Below are 22,028 nucleotides of genomic sequence, written 5' to 3'. Positions count from 1 at the left end.
TGCTCGTGCTATCCTCAGAGGCACTGAGTTGTTTTGGACCAAGCAGCAGGCTCTCATTTATCTGAATGTAATCAAGAACAAGAAAAACACCTACGTGGATGTCAAGTGGATAGACATGAATCACTTGAGGAAGGACAAGTTTCGTGACTACTTTGGAGAAGTTCTGGATTTGGTGGAGCAGTTCGGTATTGAACATGTGATCTCTTTCCACCTTGACTATGACCCTGAGATCATCTGTCAGTTCTTTGCCTCAGTTCACTTTTACCCCGGGGATGAGCGGAGGATGACCTGGATGACCAATGGCTGTCAGTTGTCTGCTACCTAGAAGGAGTTCATGGATCTGCTCCACATTCCTGATGACGGGCTCCACACACCCGTTGGTGTTTGCCCCCATGCCAATTCTGAGTCTGCTAGCAAGAACAAGATTCATCCGTTCTATGTTGAGAAGGTGCTTCCCAGTGGCAAGTCGGCTTGGGTGCTGAACTCTTTTCTGGATATCATGCATCGCATCTTTCGCAACACTCTGTTCCCTCGCATTGGCGACAAGGACAAGGTTCATTCCTATCTGGTGGACATGATGCTCCTGTGCGAGGAGGCTCTTACGTCTCAGACTCAGCCACTTGATGTCTCACACATCATGTGGTGTGAGCTTCGGTTTGCAGTGTACACCCACAAGGTACCTATCTATGGACCATATCTGTTTCTGTTGATCTCCATGACTTGGGAGAAGCTGTACCCTGGTGATGAGTTCCTTGCTCCAGACTGTATTCGGCATGAGTCCATCAGTCTCTGTGTCAAGCCCAACTGGGCCAACACTACTACTCGCGCTGAGGCGTCTACTGCAAGGAGGGGTGTTGATGAGGAGGAGGCTCGAGCAGAGGATGTTGCTGAGGACCGTGCTGCTAGGTCTTCCCAACCTTCCTCTGAGCCCTCGTGGACCAAGAAGCTGAAGGACAAGATGAAGACTATTTTCTGCATGCAAGCAAAGGGGCAGTACAGGACTCATGTGGCATCCAAGGAGAGTCACCGCCGCGACAAGAAGGTTATGAGGCTCTTTGGAGAGGACGTCTCTGGCGGTTCTGAGGATGCCATCACGCCAGAGTCTGAATGGACGGCGAAGCAAGGCTTCAAGTGGACTAGTTCTGAGGAGGAAATTGAGGAGACCGTCCCCGCCGCCGAGTCTGACGCGGAGCACGAGGAGCGTTGGGATGATTTCTCTGCCTGAGCCACCCCTTGTGTGTAGGTGTCCTCTCTGTCTTTTTGGCGTCTCGATGCCAAAGGGGGAGAGAGTGTAGGGATTTGTGTGCTTGCGAGTCGTGTCGTGTTTGGTGTTTGCTTTGTCGTTTGGACCTCGTTTTCTTTGGTTTGGTTTGCGCCTTTGAGACTTATCCTTTATATGGTGTAGGACATATGCCCTCTATTCTATCTTAGTGAGCTTATGATTGTGCTACTTATGTTATGCTCGTATTTGCTATCTTGTCTAGTGTTAGCCTTACTTTTGCAAGATATGCCTTGTCTCTATAATATAGGGGGAGCTTTGATCTTAGTATGTGTGCCGTGTAGTCCGAAGCACCCATCTAGTTGGCACACATCTAGGGGGAGCCCGTCTATATTCTAGAGAGGAGGGGTTTGTGTTTGCTTAATATTATTTCCTTTGTGCAAATCCCATATTGTCATCAATCCACCAAAAAGGGGTAGATTGTAAGGGCATATTTATCCCTAAGGTATTTTGGTGATTGATGACAATGCTTTTGCGGACTAATCATGTGCCTTGAGTTTCGCAAGCATTTCATCGCTAGGCACAAGACGGTTTGGTGCTCCTCGAAGACTGTTGAGGACGGCGTTTTTTCTACATTTCTTTTTGGTGGATTTGAGTCGTAGGAAAGCCGTACTATTAAGAGGGGGTCCGCGTCAGAAAGGTTTGGGTGGAATCATCATGTACACGTTTTCTTCCTTGTCCCCTCCTTTCCCCTGCACTTTGGAGCATCCTTCGTTTATCATCTTTACCTTGTCCTGGCCGCTGTTAATGGGCTTGCGGTAGTACTGCTCCTTGTTGAGTGGTAGTACCGCAGGCACCCGTGGTAGTACCGTACTTTGGCACGGTAGTACCGCAGGTGCCCATGGTAGTACCGCTCCTCTGGAGCCGTAGTACTGTGGCCCCCAGGCCAAGTACCGCTCCTTCGCGGTAGTAGGGGCGGATGTAATTTTTACGTCCGCACCACCGCGGTAGTACCATGCGCGGCCTGGCTCAGCTGGCAGGCGGTAGTACCGCTCCTCTGTGGTAGTACTGTATCGGATTTTTGCTTCGTCCATTTTCCAGCGAAAGTAGGCACGGATGTATTTTTATCCGTGCTCTTCCCAGGCTAGGGGTTTCCTGCCTTGCGGTAGTACCGCAAGGGGGAGCGGTAGTACCGCGCCTGCGGCAGTACCGTCCTCATCCCTTGTGCTTTAGGTCTGCCCTAGCTACTGCTGCTACTGCGGTAGTACCACATGGCCTTGCGGTAGTACCGCTTGTCAGGAGCGGAAGTTCCGCATGGCCTTGCGGTAGTACCGCTGGTCTGGGGCGGTAGTACCGCTGGTCGCGGGCTGGTAGGTGGATAACGGTTGGATTTTTGTCCTAAGCTATAAAAGGGGTGTCTTCTTCCTCTAGTTGACTACCTCTTCCAACCCTAAGCTCCATTGTTCCTCCAAGCTCCATTTTCGCCTGATCTCACTCCCTAGCCAATCAAACTTGTTGATTTGCTTGGGAGTGGTTGAGAAGGCCCAGATCTACACTTCCACCAAGAGAAATTTGATTCCCCCCACTAATCCCTTGCGGATCTTGTTACTCTTGGGTGTTTGAGCACCCTAGACGGTTGAGGTCATCGCGGAGCCATAGTCCATTATGGTGAAGCTTTGTGGTGTCGTTGGGAGCCTCCAATTGAGTTGTGGAGATTGCCCCAACCTTGTTTGTAAAGGTTCGGTCGCCACCTCCAAGGGCACCAATAGTGGAATCACGGCATCTCGCATTGTGTGAGGGCGTGAGGAGAATATGGTGGCCCTAGTGGCTTCTTGGGGAGCATTGTGCCTCCACACCTCTCCAACGGAGACGTACTTCCCCTCAAAGGGAAGGAACTTCGGTAACACATCCTCGTCTCCACCGGCTCCACTCTTGGTTATCTCGTTCCTTTACTTGTGCAATCTTATTTGTGATATATCTCTTGCTTGCTTGTGTTCCTATCTTTGTTGCATCATATAGGTTGCTCACCTAGTTGCATATCTAGACAACCTACTTTGATGCAAAGTTTAAATTGTTAAAGAAAAGCTAAACATTGTTACTTGCCTATTCACCCTCCCTCTAGTCAACCATATCGATCCTTTCACCTAGTTTCTGAAAATACTTGTTCCTGCCCAAACCACTTTGCTCCTCTTATGATTTTGCCCTTTGACCGTTTGACCATCACTTTGAAAACTTCATAAAAAATTCATACTAACTCAGAAAAATTCAAATAAGATATCAAAATGTTTAGAAAAGCATCACCTATATGTGCATGTCATTTGCATTCATGAAAAAAGTGTTGGCTAGTTCCCATCTCAGTTTTAGCTCATATGATCTTAGCATGAACATTAAAATCTAAACAAATTCTAAAAATTCTAAAAAAATTGGTGGCAAACTTTGAGCAATGCTTTGAGTGTTTGCCAAGTTTCATAAGGGAGTGACATTCGTGGAAGTCGTGGCAACAAAACAAAAATCAATGCTCCAAAATTTCATTTTTTTACCATGACTTCCACGAATGTCATTTCCCTTATGAAACTTGGCAAGCACCCAAAACATTGGTCAAAGTTTGCCACCAATTTTTTTAGAATTTTTTGATTTTTTTAGATTTTACAGTTCATGCTAAGATCATATGAGCTAAAACTGAGATGGGAACTGGCCAACACTTTTTTCATGAATGCAAATGACATGCACATATAGGTGATGCTTTTCTGAACATTTTGATATCTTATTTGAATTTTTCTGATTCAGTATGAGTATTTTATGAAGTTTTCAATGTGATGGTCAAACGGTCAAAGGGAAAAAGCATAAGAGGAGCAAAGTGGTTTGGGCAGGAACAAGTGTTTTCGGAAACTAGGGGTAAACCTGCCGAGTGGGACACAACTAAGGGCACCAAATTAATTATCCCAACATTAATTGCATCAAATAAATTCTCAAACATGTCATTCTCATCAAACATAGCATCCCCAAGCTTGGGCCTTTTCATATCATAAGCATAATTAATCTCATCATTAATAGTATGGATAGCACCAATAGTACATCAATTATCATCATCACAATGAGTAATAGGAGCAGCATCATTTGGGAGGGATACCTTTTTACCTTTGCTTCTACGTCTTTTCTTTTGCTTCTTCGCATCATGTGTGGGTTTAACCCTCTTTTTGGAGCTCCTTATTAGTGAGATTGGTTGGATAGAAAGCTCTTCCTCGTTACCTGGTTCATCATAAGAAATAATAGGAGGATATTAGGAAGTCTCTTCCCTTTCATTAGTATTCTCTTCATCTTCTATTTGTTTTCTTGTCTTTATGTAATTCACAATATAAGTATTTTCAATGCAATTCACCGCACAATACATATAAATTTCCTCTAGATCAAAACCAAGAATTTTACCAAGGGCAAATTCTGGAATATCCTTAGTTATACATTTCATTTCTTCATAACCCAGAAGCAAACTAAATTCATTATGATGCGCAAGGGAAATCAAGTCATCACAATTTTTGGACACGATTTTATCATGAAACAATTTGCATTGGATATTTAAATGACCACGTTCATTGCAAACTTCACAAGGATGGCTAAGAAAATTTAAATTTTTAGCAGAAACAGCTAGCCTTTCTTGCAACCATTTAGTTTCTAAATACTTATGCCTCTTGCAAAATCTATTTTCCCTATTTGGTGTGTACTTGCAAACTATATGCACTCCACAAAAATTGACATGCTTACAAGAGACATTTTCATCATGACTAGTGCAATCATCATTAGTACAATGGATATTCAAGGAATTCATACTAACAACATTGCAATCATGCTCATCATTCAAATATTTAGTGCCAAACATTAAAATGCATTATTCTTCTAACACTTTGGCACAATTATCGAAATCCTTATTTTCATGAAAGACATTAAAAAGATGAAGCATATGAGGTACCCTCAATTCCATTTTTTTGTAATTTTCTTTTATAGACTAAACTAGTGATAAAACAAGAAACAAAAACATTCGATTGCAAGATCTAAAGATATACCTTCAAGTGCTAACCTCCCCGACAACGGCGCCAGAAAAGAGCTTGATGTCTACTACACAACCTTCTTCTTGTAGACATTGTTGGGCCTCCAAGTGCAGAGGTTTGTAGGACAGTATTAAATTTCCCTCAAGTGGATGACCTAAGGTTTATCAATTCGTGGGAGGCATAGGATGAAGATGGTCTTTCTCAAACAACCCTACAACCAAATAACAAAGAGTCTCTTGTGTCCCGAACACACCCAATACAATGGTAAATTGTATAGGTGCACTAGTTCGGCGAAGAGATGGTGATACAAGTGCAATATGGATGGTAGATATAGTTTTTTGTAATATGAAAATATAAAAAAAACAAGGTAACTAATGATAAAAGTGAGCAAAAACGGTATTGCAATGCTAGGAAACAAGGCCTAGGCTTCATACTTTCACTAGTGCAAGTTCTCTCAACAATAATAACATAATTGGATCATATAACTATCCCTCAACATGCAACAAAGAGTCACTCCAAAGTCACTAATAGTGGAGAACAAACGAAGAGATTATGGTAGGGTACGAAACCACCTCAAAGTTATTCTTTCTGATCGATCTATACAAGAGTCCGTGGTAAAATAACATGAAGCTATTCTTTCTGTTCGATCTATCCTAGAGTTCGTACTAGAATAACACCTTAACACACAAATCAACCAAAACCCTAATGTCACCTAGATACTCCAATGTCACCTCAAGTATCCGTGGGTATGATTATAAGATATGCATCGCACAATCTCAGATTCATCTATTCAACAAACACAAAGAACTTCAAAGAGTTCCCCAAAGTTTCTACCGGAGAGTCAAGACGAAAACGTGTGCCATTGTCACCACAAATAAGCACATGCAAGACATACATCAAGTGTTCTGAAATCCTTAAAGACTCAATCCGATAAGCTAACTTCAAAGGGAAAACTCAATCCAATACAAGAGAGTAGAGGGAGAGAAACATCATAAGATCCAACTATAATAGCATAGCTCACGATACATCAAGATCGTTTTGAATCAAGAACACGAGAGAGGGAGAGGGAGATCAAACACATAGGTACTTGTACATACCCTCAGCACTGAGGGTGAACTACTCCCTCCTCATCATGGAGAGCGCCGGGATGATGAAGATGGCCACCGGAGAGGGATTCCCCCCTCCGGCAGGGTGCCAGAACGGGTCTAGATTGGTTTTCGGTGGCTACGGAGGCTTCTGGCGGCGGAACTCCCGATCTAGGTTATGTTCTGGAAGTTTCAGTATATATAAGAGGTTTTGGCGTCGATAACAAGTCAGGGGGGTCTCCGGCTGTCCACAAGGTACGGAGGTGCACCTAGGGGGGTGGGCGCGCCCCCACCCTCGTGGGCATCCCGGGACTATTCTGGCCCAACTCTTTTACTACATGGCCTTCTTCTGGCCCAAAAATAAGTTCCGTGAAGTTTCAGGTCAATTGGACTCCTTTTGATTTTCCTTTTCTGTAAAACTCAAAAACAAGGAAAAAACAGAAACTGGCTCTTGGCTCTAGGTTAATAGGTTAGTCCAAAAAATAATATAAAATAGCATATAAATTCATATAAAACATGCAAGGTTGATGATATAATAGCATGGAACAATAAAAAATTATAGATACGTTGGAGACGTATCAGTGATAAGCTCTACGTTCACATACAATGGGTGCAAGCTAATGACCCACAAGTATAGGGGATCTATCGTAGTCCTTTCGATAAGTAAGAGTGTTGAACCCAACGAGGAGCAGAAGGAAATGATAAGCGGTTTCCAGCAAGGTATTCTCTGCAAGTACTGAAATAAGTGGTAACAGATAGTTTTTGTGATAGGATAGTTTGTAACGAGCAACAAGTAACTAAAGTAAATAAAGTGCAGCAAGATGGCCCAATCCTTTTTGTAGCAAAGGACAAACCTGGACAAACTCTTATATAGAGAAAAGCGCTCCCGAGGACACATGGGAATATCGTCAAGCTAGTTTTCATCACGCTAATATGATTCACGTTCGGTACTTTGACAATTTGGTATGTGGGTGGACCGGTGCTTGGGTACTGCCCTTACTTGGACAAGCATCCCACTTATGATTAACCTCTATTGCAAGCATCCACAACTACAAGAAAAGTATTAAGGTAAACCTAACCGTAGCATGAAACATATGGATCCAAATCAGCCCCTTACGAAGCAACACAAAAACTAGGGTTTAAGCTTCTGTCACTCTAGCAACCCATCATCTACTTATTACTTCCCAATGCCTTCCTCTAGGCCCAAATAATGGTGAAATGTCATGTAGTCGACGTTCACATAACACCACTAGAGGAGAGACAACATACATCTCATCAAAATATCGAACGAATACCAAATTCACATGACTACTAATAGCAAGACTTCTCCCATGTCCTCAGGAACAAACATAACTACTCACAAAGCATAAACATGTTCATAATCAGAGGGGTATTAATATGCATATAGGATCTGAACATATGATCTTCCACCAATTAAACCAACTAGCATCAACTACAAGGAGTAATTAACACTACTAGCAACCTACTAGCACCAATCCCGGACTTGGAGACAAGAATTGGATACAAGAGATGAACTAGGGTTTTGAGAGGAGATGGTGCTGCTGAAGATGTTGATGGAGATTGCCCTCTCATGATGAGAGGAGCGTTGGTGATAACGATGGCCATGATTTCCCCCTCCAGGAGGGAAATTTCCCCGGCAGACAAGCTCCACGAGAGCCCTAGATTGGTTCCGCCAAGGTTCCACCTCGTGGCGGCGGAGTTTCATACGAGAAGATTGCTTGTTATTTTTTCCCATCGAAAGACTTCATATAGCAGAAGATGGCCACCGAAGGGCCACCAGGGGCCACGAGGTAGGGGGCGCGCCCAGGGGGGTAGGGCGCGCCCCCACCCTCGTGGGCAGGGTGTGGCCCCCTAGTGAAGTTCTTGCTCTCAGTATTTTTTATGTATTTGGAAAACATCTTCCGTGAAGTTTCAGGACTTTTGGAGCTGTGCAAAATAGGTCTGTAATATTTGCTCCTTTTCTAGCCCAGAATCCCAGCTGCCGGCATTCTCCCTCTTTATAGAAACCTTGTAAAATAAGAGAGAATAGGCATAAGTATTGTGACATAATGTGTAATAACAGCCCATAATGCAATAAATATCAATATAAAAGCATGATGCAAAATGGACGTATCAACTCCCCCAAGCTTAGACCTCGCTTGTCCTCAAGCGAAAAGCCGAAATCGAAAAATATGTCCACATGTTTAGAGATAGAGGTGTCGATAAAAATAAAATACGGACATGAGGGCATCATGATCATTCTTAGAACAACAACTTATATAATTCTTGTCATATGATTTCTTATGCTAGAGTAATAATTTAATCGCAATTTCAAGTATGAATAGTAAACTTCATTGAAAACTAACAAACTATAATCTCAGTCATTGGAGCAATTGCAATTTATCATAACATAGGAAAGAGTCAATGTATAAGAGCTTTTCAGCAAGTCCACATACTCAACTATCATATAGTATTTCACAATTGCTGACACTCACGCAATACTTATGGGTATGGAGTTTTAATCGGACACAGAGAAAGATAGGGGCTTATAGTTTTTGCCTCCCAACGTTTTACCTCAAGGGTAATGTCAACGGTAATAGTTCATGAAAACTCACATCCAATTAGCCATATATACCAGGATCTTTCCAACATACTGTGCTTGCCAAAGGATAAAATGTAAAAAGGAAGGGTGAAGATCACCATGACTCTTATACAATGTAGGAGATAAAAGTAAAATATAAGCCCTTCGCAGAGGGAAGCAGAGGTTGTCATGCGCTTTTATGGTTGGATGCACAAAATCTTAATGCGAAAGAACGTCACTTTATATTGCCACTTGTGATATGGACCTTTATTATGCAGTTTGTCACTGTTATTTCTTCCATATCACACGATCGTATAAAGTTTATTTTCTCCCACACTAATAAGTCATACATATTTAGGGAACAATTTTTATTGCTTGCACCGATGCCAACTTACTTAGAGGATCTTACTCAATCCATAGGTAGGTATGGTGGACTCTCATGGCAAAACTGGTTTAAGGGTATTTGGAAGCACAAGTAGTATCTCTACTTGGTGCGATTAACTTGGCTAACACGAGGGGGAAAGGCAAGCTCAACCATGTTGGATGATCCATGACAATATAATTTATCTCAGATGTAAGAAAACATAACCCATTATGTTGTCTTCCTTGTCCAACGTCGAGTCTTTTAGCATGTCATATTTTAATGAGTGCTCCCAATCATAAAAGATGTCCAAGATAGTATATCTATATGTGAAGACCTCTCTTTCTTTATTACTTCCTATTAATTGCAACAATGACCAAAACTATGTTTGTCAACCCTCAACAACTTTTATTCATCATACTTTTTCTATGTGAGCTCATTACTCTCCATAAGACTCACATGATCTCTTTGTTTCTTTTTATTTCTTTCTCTTTTCTTTTATTCCCTTAGGATCATGGAAAAATAATCAAGCCCTTGACTCAACACTAATCTTTATTATATAGCTCACGGACTCGATTACATAGAAGGATTATAAAGAAAAACTCACAACTAGATCATAGTAAGAACTTTTATTCTACTAGATCAAGATATTACCAAAAGGATCAAACTAAGAAAAACGGTAAAGATAAAAGTGATGGTGATACGATACCGGGGCACTCCCCCAAGCTTGGCAGTTGCCAATGGGAGTGCCCATACCCAGGTGATTATGTCTCTCTTGTTGGTGAAGAAGGTGGAGTTATTGATGATGGATAGTCACACATCGAGCGTAGGAGGTCTTCTAACTTGCGGATAATGCCCTTGAATGCGATGATATGCTCCTTCAACAAAATATTTTCACGTGTGAGATATTTATTTTGTATACGAGCTAACTCAATCATCTTGAAAGCTTCAATCTCTGTTGGGGTAAGAAGATTGTGATCAAGTTGAAGGGTGTACTCTGTTGCTGGCACTTGGTTCCCCATGGCTTTCTTGATCCCTTCATCCTTGTTGATCTCCATGGGTTCTTCTCTCTTCAGCTCTATCTTCATTAGCCAAGAATCGTTGCCCTCATGGTTGGAGGAGGAGGGAGACGACATAGTGCCTGACCTAGACAACCCTGACAGAAAACAACTCAAAACAAAGACAAGAGATTTTTGCATGATACGGGAGTCAAAACCTTTGGGAGATTATATAATGAATTTTTACCGACCAAAATACGTGTCGTGTACGAAAATGGAGTCCGGAGAGCACACGAGGTGCCCACGAGGTAGGGGGCGCGCCCTCCACCCTCGTGGAGCCCTCGTGTCCTTCCCGGACTGCTACTTATTTTTCTAAATATTCCAAAACAGAGAAATATTGCCTTAAAAACTGTTTTGGAGTCGGTTTACTTACCGTACCACATACCTATTCCTTTTTGGAGTCTGAAACGTTTCGGAAAGTGTCCCTTATGTATTCCTCCGGGGTTACGGTTTCAATAACATTGGTTTCAACATTTATGGGATTACCTGAGATATAATGTTTGATTCTTTGACCATTCACCACCTTCGGATTTGTGCCTTCGGAGTAGTTGATTTTTATGGCACCGGAACGGTAGACCTCTTTGATAACGTAAGGACCTTCCCATTTTGAGAGAAGTTCTCCTGCAAAAAATCTTAAACGGGAGTTGTATAGCAATACATAATCACCTACATTAAACTCACGCTTTTGTATCCTTTTATCATGCCATCTTTTAACTTTTTCTTTAAACAACTTGGCATTTTCATAGGCTTGGGTTCTCCATTCATCAAGTGAGCTAATATCAAATAGCCTCTTTTCACCGGCAAGTTTAAAATCATAATTGAGTTCTTTAATGGCCCAATATGCCTTGTGTTCTAGTTTGAGAGGTAAGTGACATGCTTTTCCATAAACCATTTTATACGGAGACATACCCATAGGATTTTTATATGCAGTTCTATAGGCCCATAATGCATCATCAAGTTTCTTGGACCAATTCTTTCTAGATCTATTAACAGTCTTTTGCAAAATTAGTTTGAGTTCTATATTACTCAATTCTACTTGACCACTAGACCGAGGATGATAAGGAGATACTATTCTATGATTAACATCATATTTAGCAAGCATTTTACGAAAAGTACCATGAATAAAATGTGAACCACCATCAGTCATTAAATATCTAGGGACTCCAGATCTTGGAAAATTAACTTGTTTAAGCATTTTAATAGAAGTGTTATGATCAGCACTACTAGTTGGAATAGCTTCTACCCACTTAGTAACGTAATCAACAACAACTAGAATATGTGTATATCCATTAGAGGAAGGAAAAGGTCCCATATAGTCAAAGCCCCAAACATCAAATGGTTCAATGACAAGTGAATAATTCATAGGTATTTCTTGACGTCTACTAATAGTACCAATTCTTTGACATTCATCACAAGATAAGACAAACTTACAGGCATCCTTGAAGAGAGTAGGCCAATAAAAACCTGATTGCAATACCTTATGTGCAGTTCTATCTCCAGCATGGTGTCCTCCATAAGCTTCAGAGTGACACTTGCGTAGGATATGTTCCTGTTCATGCTCAGGTACACAACGTCTAATAATACCATCTACTCCTTCTTTAGAAAGATGTGGGTCATCCCAAAAGTAATGCCTCAAATCATAGAAGAACTTTTTCTTTTCCTGGTATGTGAAACTAGGTGGTATAAACTTAGCAACAATGTAATTAGCATAATCAGCATACCATGGAGCAGTATGAGAAGCATTTATGACATTTAATTGCTCATCAGGAAAGCTATCATCAATAGGAAGTGGGTCATCAAGCACATTTTCTAACCTAGACAAGTTGTCTGCAACGGGGTTCTCAGCTCCCTTTTATCAACAATATGCAAATCAAATTCTTGTAGCAAGATAACCCATCTAATAAGTCTAGGTTTAGCATCTTTATTTACCATAAGATATTTAATAGCAGCATGACCAGTGTGAATAGTTACTTTAGAATCAACAATATAAGGTCTGAACTTATCACAAGCAAATACAACCGCTAAGAATTCTTTTTCAGTGGTAGCATAATTTCTTTGAGCATTGTCTAGGGTTTTACTAGCATATTGAATAGCATTTAATTTCTTATCAACTCTTTGTCCTAGAACAACACCTACAACATAATAACTAGCATCACACATAATTTCAAAGGGTAAATTCCAATCAGGTGGTTGAACAATAGGTGCAGAGATCAATGCTTTCTTAAGTATTTCAAATGCTTCTACACAATCATCATAAAAAACAAATGGTATATCTTTTTTTAATAAATTAGTCAGAGGCCGATAAATTTTTGAGAAGTCCTTAATGAACCTCCTATAAAATCCGGCATGACCAAGGAAACTTCTTATACCTTTGATGTCCTTGGGACATGGCATCTTCTCAATAGCATCAACTTTGGCTTTATCAACTTCAATACCTCTTTCAGAAACTTTATGCCCCAAGACAATACCTTCATTAACCATAAAGTGGAACTTTTCCCAATTCAAGACAAGATTACTTTCTTCACATCTCTGCAAAACTCGATAAAGGTTGCTCAAGAAATCATCAAAAGAATATCCATAGACGAAAAAATCGTCCATGAAAACCTCACAAATCTTTTCACAAAAGTTAGAGAATATAGCCATCATGCATCTTTGAAAGGTAGCAAGTGCATTACATAGACCAAAAGGCATACTCTATAAGCAAAAGTACCAAAAGGGCAAGTAAAAGTAGTCTTTGATTGATCTTTGGCTGACACAGGTATTTGAGAGAAACCACAATAACCATCTAGAAAGCAAAAATGTGTATGTTTGGATAATCTTTCTAGCATTTGATCGATAAAAGGTAAGGGATAATGATCCTTTTTAGTTGCCTTATTTAATTTGCGGAAATCAATTACCATCCTATAACCTGTAATAATTCTTTAAGGAATCAATTCATCTTTATCATTAGGAACGACAGTAATACCTCCCTTCTTAGGGACACAATGGACAGGGCTTACCCACTGACTATCGGCAACGGGATAAATTATACCTGCCTCAAGGAGCTTTAGTATTTCCTTTCTTACCACTTCTTTCATTTTAGGATTCAGCCGTCATTGATGATCACGAACTGGTTTAGCATCTTCTTCCAAATTAATTTTATGTTGACATAGAGTGGGACTGATGCCCTTAAGATCATCAAGAGTATACCCAATAGCAGCACGGTGCTTCTTCAGAGTTTTCAATAATCTCCCCTCCTCATGCTCTGAAAGGTTAGCACTAATAATAACAGGATATATCTTTTTCTCATCAAGATACGCATATTTAAGAGTATCAGGTAATGGTTTAAGCTCAAACATGGGATCACCCTTGGGTGGAGGAGGATCCCGTAGGATTTCAACAGGCAAATTGTTTTTCAGAATAGGTTCCTGTTTAAAGAATACTTCATCTATTTCCCTCTTTCATTCATAAACATATCATTTTCATGGTCTAGCAAATATTGTTCTAAAGGATCACTAGGAGGTACGAAAATAGAGGCAAAACCAATAATTTCATCCTTACTAGGTAATTCTTCTTCACAGTGTTGTCTACTAAATTTAGAAAAATTAAATTCATGAGTCATATCATCTAAACCGATAGTAACAACATCCCTTTTGCAATCTATGGTAGCATTAACAGTGTTCAGGAAGGGTCTACCAAATATAATGGGACAAAAGCTATCTTGTGGGGAACCAAGAACAAGAAAATCAGCAGGATATTTAGTTTTCCCACACAAGACTTCAACATCTCCAACAATTCCCATTGGTGAAATAGTATCTCTATTGGCAAGTTTAATTGTGACATCAATATCTTCTAACTCAACAGGTGCAATATCATGCATAATTTCTCCATATAGGCTAATAGGTATTGCACTAGCACTGGCACCCATATCACATAAGCCATGATAACAATGATCTCCTATTTTAACAGAAATAACAGGCATGCCTACCACAGGTCTAGGTTTCCCTTTAGCACAAGGTTTAGCAATTCTAGTAGTTTCATCACAGAAATAAATAACACGCCCATCAATATTATCAGTCTAGAGATCTTTAACAATAGTAATATTAGGTTCAACTTTAATTTGCTCATGAGGTGTGTAAGTTTTAATATTGCTTTTACGAACCATAGTTGAAGCTTTAGCATGATCCTTTATCTTAACAGGGAAGGGTGGTTTCTCAACATATGCAGTAGAAATAATAGGATCATTATAAGTGACAATCTTTTCTTCAACTTTAATAGGTACAACTACTTTTACTTCTATGGGAGGATGATATTTAAACCACTTCTCCTTGGGGAGATCAACATAAGTAGCAAAAGATTCACAGAAAGAAGCTACTATCTGAGAGTCAAGTCCATATTTATCGCTAAATTTACGGCAAACATCGGTATCCGTAAAATATTTAACACAATCAAAACTAGGTGTCATACCTGACTCCTTAACTTTGTCGAGGTCCCAATCTTCAGAGTTGCGTTTAATTCTTTCCAATAAATCCCATTTGAATTCAATAGTCTTCATCATAAAAGAGCCAGCACAAGAAGTATCAAGCATGGTGCGATTGCTATCAGAAAGCCGAGCATAAAATTTTTGAATAATCATTTCTCTTGAGAGCTCATGGTTGGGGCATGAATATAACATTGATTTAAGCCTCCCCCAAGCCTGAGCGATGCTTTCTCCTTCACGAGGCCAAAAATTATATATATAATTGCAATCACGATGAACAAGATGCATAGGATAAAACTTCTGATGAAATTCCAATTTCAATCGTTTGTAATTCCAAGACCCCATATCATCACATAGCCTATAGCATGTCGATGTGTCTCCCTTCAAACATAAAGGGAAGACCTTCTTCTTAACAACATCTCCGGGTACACCTGCAAGCTTAAATAATCCACAAACTTTATCCACATATATTAGATGCTCATCAGGATGTTTTGTTCCATCTCCTAAAAAAGGATTAGCTAGCAGTTTCTCTATCATACTCGAAGGAATTTCAAAGTAGACATTTTCATTTTCAGTAGGTTCAGTAGGTTGAGGAGCAACTCTTTGCTCTACTGGTCGGGGTGAAGATACCCCAAACAAGCCCCTCAAAAGATTACTTTCCATAGTAACAAGTGACAGTAAATTTCAGCACACTATATAAATTTTTCCTTACCAAATTCCACCTACCAAAGGTGCTTCACTCCCCGGCAACGGCGCCAGAAAAGAGTCTTGATGACCCACAAGTATAGGGGATCTATCGTAGTCCTTTCGATAAGTAAGAGTGTCGAACCCAAAGAGGAGCAGAAGGAAATGATAAGCGGTTTCCGGCAAGGCATTCTCTGCAAGTACTGAAATAAGTGGTAACAAATAGTTTTTGTGATAGGATAGTTTGTAACGAGCAACAAGTAACAAAAGTAAATAAAGTGCAGCAAGGTGTCCCAATCCTTTTTGTAGCAAAGGACAAACCTGGACAAACTCTTATATAGAGAAAAGCGCTCCCGGGGACACATGGGAATATCGTCAAGCTAGTTTTCATCACACTCATATGATTCTCGTTCGGTACTTTGATAATTTGGTATGTGGGTGGACCGGTGCTTGGGTACTGCCCTTACTTGGACATGCATCCCACTTATGATTAACCTCTATTGCAAGCATCCGCAACTACAAGAAAAGTATTAAGGTAAACCTAACCATAGCATGAAACATATGGATCCAAATCAGCCCCTTATGAAGCAACACATAAACTAGGGTTTAAGCTTCTGTCACTCTAGCAACCCATCATCTACTTATTACTTCCCAGTGCCTTCCTCTAGGCCCAAATAATGGTGAAATGTCATGTAGTCGACGTTCACATAACACCACTAGAGGAGAGACAACATACATCTCATCAAAATATCGAACGAATACCAAATTCACATGACTACTAATAGCAAGACTTCTCCCATGTCCTCAGGAATAAACATAACTACTCACAAAGCATAAACATGTTCATAATCAGAGGGGTATTAATATGCATATAGGATCTGAACATATGATCTTCCACCAATTAAACCAACAAGCATCAACTACGACGAGTAATTAACACTACTAGCAACCTACTAGCACCAATCCCGGACTTGGAGACAAGAATTGGATACAAGAGATGAACTAGAGTTTTGAGAGGAGATGGTGCTGATGAAGATGTTGATGGAGATTGCCCTCTCCCGATTAGAGGAGCGTTGGTGATGACGATGGCGATGATTTCCCCTCCGGGAGGGAAATTTCCCCGGCAGAACAGCTCCGCCAGAGCCCTAGATTGGTTCCGCCAAGGTTCCGCCTCGTGGCGGCGGAGTTTCATCCGAGAAGATTGCTTGTTATTTTTTTCCCATCGAAAGACTTCATATAGTAGAAGATGGCCACTGGAGGGCCACAGGGAGGCCCACGAGGTAGGGGGCGCGCCCAGGGAGGTAGGGCGCGCCCCCCACCCTCGTGGGCAGGGTGTGGCCCCCTGGTGAAGTTCTTGCTCTCAGTATTTTTTATATATTTGGAAAACGTCTTCCGTGAAGTTTCAGGACTTTTGGAGCTATGTAGAATAGGTCTCTAATATTTGCTCCTTTTCCAGCCCAGAATCCCAGCTGCCGGCATTATCCCTCTTTATAGAAACCTTGTAAAATAAGAGAGAATAGGCATAAGTATTGTGACATAATGTGTAATAACATCCCATAATGCAATAAATATCGATATAAAAGCATGATGCAAAATGGACGTATCACAAGCCAGTTTTGCACACGCAGAATACTCGGGTTAAACTTGACGAGCCTAGCATATGCAGATATGGCCTCGAAACACTGAGACCGAAAGGTCGAGCGTGAATCATATAGTAGATATGATCTACATAGTGATGTTCACCATTGAAAACTACTGCATCTCTCGTGATGATCGGACATGGTTTAGTTGATATGGATCACGTGATCACTTAGATGATTAGAGGGATGTCTGTCTAAGTGGGAGTTCTTAAGTAATTTGGTTAATTGAACTTTAATTTATCATGAACTTACACTACAAAAAAAATACACTTCCATGATGATACGTGTTTGTCACAGTAGGTCACGTTTTTTGTCATGCATGTACATCCATGACGATTTTATGAGAGAATCAAGATAGTCATACCTATGCTGTCGTAGAAGTGTTCCATGACATTACCAAAATTATCATGACAGAAGTGTCCACTTCCATGACAATAAATTGTGCGTCACAGAAGTGCTTTCGTCAAGGGTGACCAACACGTGGCATCCACCGTAACAGAACATCGTTAAGCTATCAGGTCCAGTTTTGGATCCGATAACCCGTTAATAGCCAGGACCAATGGGAAATTTCCACGTGTAAAATTATGATTGGCCGAAGGGAACATCTGTCAGCTCGTCAGTGGGCCAGATGTCGCCCGTCCATTGGAGGAGACATGCCTATGATACGTCGACACGTGGCTGGGCCCAACAGAGGCCCATATAGGTTAAAAAGGCCGGCCCAGTCAAAGGCCCGTAGTACTTACTCAGGTACTAGTGGGCTAGCCCAATAACGGCCTGCTTAATAAAGGCCCATTTACGGCCCGAAGCCAGATTTGGCCCGTTAATTGTTTGCCGAATATTTGGGCCTAACTACAGCCTAGTGACTTTCGGCCTGTTAGAGGCCCGATGTAGACATGGGCCCATTTTAGCCCGGTGTGACTTTCGGCCTGGGAATGGCCCGTGCTGCCCATGGGCTATATATGGTCCGACGGGACATCGGGCCCACTAACGGCCCATGATAAAGGCGGCAACAGTTAAGCCCAACGTGACTTTGGGCCTGTTAAAGGCCTATCGCATAATTCGGCCCGTTGATGTCTGTACTAAGCTTTTGGCCTCTTAAAGGCCCATGATATCAGTGGGCCAACTAAGGCCCGAGATATGTTTCGTCCTGGTAACTGCCCCTGATATAACTGGGCCCAAAAAGGCCTGGTCTACATTCAGCCTGCTGAAGGCCCATCGACGACTAGTGAAAATTGAGGCCCAACATGCATTTCGGCCTACTAAAGGTCCATGGTTTCATCTGGGCCGTAACAGGCTAGTACAATATTCAGCCTGTTGATGGCCCAACGCTACCTGAGCCAAACTAAGCGCTGGGTCAAAACGTCCAACTAAAATATAGGCCGGTGTAAGTTGTGGGCCTCGTGAAAAGTGTGAAGGCCCCAATCATTCGGGCCCAAGAAAGATGCAGGCTGACCCAATTGTGGCCCGCTAAAAACCAGTCCCGTTAGAGGCAAATGTTTTGGCCCGGTCGACTACATATGATTTTTTTAGATGGCGAATGATGGCAGTAACTAGTAGGAATTAAGAACAAACCTACTCTATACAATAAAGAAATTACATCATAGTAACTAAGAATAGACCTACACTATACAATAAAGTATTTATGCTATATTACATCCACTGGGCATCGAAGTTCGCCACCAGTGATCATAAAGTGCAACGAAGAAGCAGGTTACAAAAACTGGGCACCATTCCAGCGTAACAAAATAATACTGAACCGAGACCACTTCAAAGACAGTTCAAGAAAGGTTAGCCTTGCGCGGGAACTGCTGCACAAGCTGCTGAGCAAGGCTGTGAGACCGACCTAGCATGTCGGTCATAGCTTCCAGGTGTAGCTGTTTAGCGATGAGGTTCTCATTGGGTTTCTCCGCAATCTTTCTTAGAGATGGGACTTCAAGTCGAAGTTGAGTTGCAGGATGCTTTTCTGCTAGAACTTGGGACTGAAGAAGTCGAACTGATTCAGACAACAAATTCTGTGAGCTTGTCTGACTGATATTCTCAAGTAACTTGAACACTGCATCACGACAAGACTTTGGGGTTGTCGCGCTATCTGCAAGACGTTTTGCCTTCTTTGCTGCAATATATGTTGGTTTTGTCTCACAGCCTTCAGCAGACTTGTGCATGCCATCAGACATATCACCCTGAAACAAAGCAGAGAGATGATATGTTTTGCACGTGTATAAACGAAGATGATAAGTGTGCTGTCAATTCCATGAAATTTCAAATTAGAAAATAAAGAGTAAGTTCAAAAATATCAATAGCATAATTTGGCATTGTTTATAATGCGGGGAGCTTCACCACACTACTAGATTACCATGTAAACATAACAAGCATAGATGAAGGGCAAAGAAAATCATTGTATCTATTTTGGTTAATGTGCATGGCATGTTGTTCATATCATCAGCCACATCAGTAAGATAAAACAGGAGATGAGATGGTGCAAACGTGGGCTGCTTCACCACACACTGGATTATAGATCCACAAAAACAAGCATACATAGTATTGAGTAATGTGCATGGTATGAATAAGGAATTTGGTTTTACAAGTAAAACTTAGAACTTACGGTTCTTGCGAACATGCATTTTGGTAGAAACAGCAAACTAAACAGCAGCAAATGATAGAGAGTATGAGAAAATTAAACAACGGTTGAGGATAAAGGCTTTAGAAGGACTGACTTACATTAACAATTAACACCGGCTTTATAACGCCCATCTCCATGTCAAGGGAAGGATAACTCAAGAATTTCAGCATAGAATCTTCTTCATAAGCATTGCCTATACTCTACATTTTGTAGAGAGTAATTATAGATATGATAATACTGGAAGGGATAGAGGATAATGAAGATAAGATGTAGATTGATGCTACATAATCAACTACCAATCCGTGGAAGTACAAGCGTTATAGGACAAAATGTACTGACAAGAGCAATGGGCTACACTTCTGCATTGGCATTGTCTGTGTATTCTACTTTTTGGTAAGAGTAAATATAGATCTGATCTTTTTTAGTAAATGGTGGGCGAGGGAGATAAGATGCAGAATGCTACACAATGAACCAATCCCTCTTCCCATAATACAAGAGTGTTTCGAACACTGGTGTACTATACAAAATGTTCTTATATTATGGGACGGAGGGAGTAGTTGTTAATGTAAGTACAGTGATAGACGATGTTCAGTCCTTACAAGAGGACTGTAGAGCTATACCTCTTCAAAAGCATTGGGTTGATTCTAAATTTATGTAAGAGTCCATACGGATCTTATAATGTCCACCAAATGGATGATAACGAGGCTAACATGTGCGGTGATGCTACATAGTCAAACAACTATGAAAGTAAGTATGGTCATACAGGGCAAGAGGTACTCACAAGAGCAATGCAGTGTGCAGTATAGTTGCGAGATCCTGTGGTCCCTTGAGAATGAATGTTCTTCTGCTAACAGTTTTCGTACAAGTGAGACGTTAAGGAAAATGCAAAAATGTAGTTCAAATTGTGATGTGATATCATAGATAGTACCTTACGCTGCAGCTGAGACCAATGTGTAACAAGATTATTATAGTCACCGTCGGATAAATGTAGCACCAGAGACTTTATAGAAATTTCGTTTGGAGGCTTGCCATCGAAGTGCTCTTGCCTTAGGTAGGAACGATACTTCATCAACGAGTGCTTGAAAAGCACAACCAACCCTTGCTCGTCTTCACAATCCAGTTTGGTCCTCGCCTATTTAAAAGAATGAAATCTTGTGTCTTCTGTCAGTAGAAACATATGTAGTAATGACCATGAATAACATTAGTACATTACTTATGCGTAAGTTGCGGAGGAAGACTGGAAATTGTTCTGTGTCTGCGGTATAATCATTCCATGAAGGAAAGATGCACACAAAGTTCCTGACAACAATATAAGCTTCGTCTTCTAAACTGGGAAGAAATGGAATAGGGGTCCTATTTGCTGCAATTGGTGCTCTCTCTGGTTCGAAAAGGGATTTGACAACTAGATTTGGTGTACTCTTTGCTGGAATGGGGGTTTTGCGTCGTAGAGCTAGTGCTATGTCAACTGGCATAATCATACTGTTTGTTGTAGCTGGGGTCTGCTGAGTTGGGGCATCAGAAATGACCAGTGTAGTAGGGCTAGAGTCTGCTAGAGTTGGGGTGTTTTGTGGGTCAGGTGATATTGCAACTACACCTAATGGGCTATTTGATTTATTAGGTGCCACTACCTTTTCCAAATACTTTGCTTGTGCTCCTCCACGATCAGCAATCGCCCTCTTCCTTTTGAACGTCTGATACACAAGAACACCATTTGAATGGATAAATATGGTATGAGGACAGATGGAATATGTACTGAAAATGGATAGGCAGGGCGTATTCACATACATGATGTGTAAACTAAGCTAATAGCAGTTCAACAAAGTAGAAGCAATGCAAAGCATCAGTTGCAAGATATGTGCGACCAATATAACCTTGGAAAGTTAGATTAAGCACCTTGATGGGTGAATAAGATAGGGCATCTTCCTCTGACTCCTCCACTAGGGAGCTACATTGACTTAGGTCTCCCTCTGCTACCTCTTTTAGCACTGCGTTGGTTTTCCCCGCAGAGGAAGGGATGATGCAGCAAAGTAGCGTAAGTATTTCCCTCAGTTTTTTAGAACCAAGGTATCAATCTAGCAGGAGGCTACGCGCGAGTCGCTCGTACCTGCACAAAACAAATAAATCCTCGCAACCAACGCAAATAGGGGTTGTCAATCCCTATGAGGCCACTTACGAGAGTGAGATCTGATAGATATGATAAAGATAAATTTTTTCTATTTTTATGATAAATATGCAAAGTAAAATAAAGGCAAAGTAAATAACAAAGTAGTAGGAGAAC

Source organism: Triticum dicoccoides, chromosome 5A (genome assembly GCF_002162155.2).
Source record: "Triticum dicoccoides isolate Atlit2015 ecotype Zavitan chromosome 5A, WEW_v2.0, whole genome shotgun sequence".
Lineage (NCBI taxonomy): Eukaryota > Viridiplantae > Streptophyta > Magnoliopsida > Poales > Poaceae > Triticum > Triticum dicoccoides.
The sequence above is the reverse complement of the archived record's forward strand: the minus strand, read 5'-3'. Positions refer to the sequence as shown.